Consider the following 1,728-nt stretch of genomic DNA (forward strand, 5'->3'; position numbering starts at 1 on the left):
GAGAAGTAGTAATAAACTTCTTACAATATTCAGACTTAGCATCTATCTTCTTTTAGGGGGTGTGGAGGAAAGGATTTGCTATGAGGCTAACTTCAATTTCACAATCCTCTTGCCATGGTTTCCCAAGTGGGGCTATTACAGGTATGTAACTAAAATCTCTGAAGAAAACGTTTCCGCATTTAACAAATAAGACACGTCAGTATACTCCCCTTACTACCCACTTTTCATTTTCTTCATTCTCCTATCCCCAATTATTAGATTGAAATTTTGAGGTTTCCACCTGACTATAAAAACAGTTTTAGCATTCTAATTTCAGTGACTCAAAAAAAACCCAACCAAACCCTAAGAAGTAGGAAAGGTACCTCAGGTCCTCTAAATCAGTCTCAGCAGGATTTTTAAAAGTGAAATGTGACTGTGCACAATAAATAATCAAGCAGCCATTTTCCTAATGGGATCTCTGTAGCTACTCACCTGCAGATTAAAAGCCTAAGCTGCAGACTAAAGATAATCTTTAAAACATAAGAAAATGAACTATCATTTCATTGATCAAATTAAAGACATTTCATTCCAAAGTAAAAGTAGCTGAGATATTTTATTTTTTTAAAAAATCTAAAAACTCCTTTAATAAAATATTAAAGTTTATAGTCAGATAACTTTTTTTTATTCCAAGACAGGGTTGCAGGGAGCCTAGGCTAGATATACATCCAAGGATGACCTGAAATTTCTTATCCTCTTGCCCCCACTTACCAAGTGCTCTGATTATAAGCATGCACTAGGCATGGTTTAAATATGCTGCGAGGGATCCAACCAAGGGCGTCATGAATGCTGGGCAAGCACTCTACCAACTGAGCTACATCCCAGACCTCAAAGCATTCTTTTAAGTGTTTTGACTGAGGGGAAGGGAAAAAAAAAAAAAAGTCAACTGAAAGCTGACATTTATTTTAAAAGCTCCAACTCACAATACTATTTCATAAGCTTCAGGAAGTTTTCTATGTGAGAAAACAGGTCATGGAAATAAGGTTTCATTATTTATAAATACTGTACTGGGTTTAAAAGATCCCAGGTTTTCCAAATTTTAGGTTCTACTTTGTGTGTAACTTATGATAGTTCCAGTCGATACTGATGCAAATATAAGGGGGTGGGGAGATGGCTGCATCAGAAAAATGCTTGCCCATGAACGCATGAGGTGCTGAGTTCAGATTCCATGCACCCACATAAAAGCCTGGAACCCCAGTGCTGGGAGGTCCAGGTCATGAGCCCCACAGTAAAAGACTGTTTCGAAAAATAAGGTAGAGACTGAGGAATACATCCCACTAGCCTCCCAGCACACATGCACACACACACATGCACACACAACAGTTCACATATGTGTACACATGAATATAAGACAGATGTAACATACCATGTCTACAAATAGGAAAGTCATATCCCTCAATGCTTAACCAAACAATAAAAGAAGCTTTTTGTTTTTTCTTTTCTTTTTCTTTAAATTTTGACTCAGGAGCTCAGTAAGGCAAGCTAGCCAGGAATGCACTAGATAAGGATGACCTTGAACTTCTGGTCCCACCTACAATTCCTGAGTACAATGACATCAGTCATGCACCACTATGCCCAGTTTTAAAATAAATTCATCACTTATTTTCAGTAAATGTTCAATCTGTATACCTATGTATATCAATATGTCTCATATGCACACACACACACACACACACACACACACACACACAC

Source organism: Nannospalax galili, unplaced genomic scaffold, assembly GCF_000622305.1.
Source record: "Nannospalax galili isolate Female #2095 unplaced genomic scaffold, S.galili_v1.0 scaffold3041, whole genome shotgun sequence".
NCBI classification, from domain to species: domain Eukaryota; kingdom Metazoa; phylum Chordata; class Mammalia; order Rodentia; family Spalacidae; genus Nannospalax; species Nannospalax galili.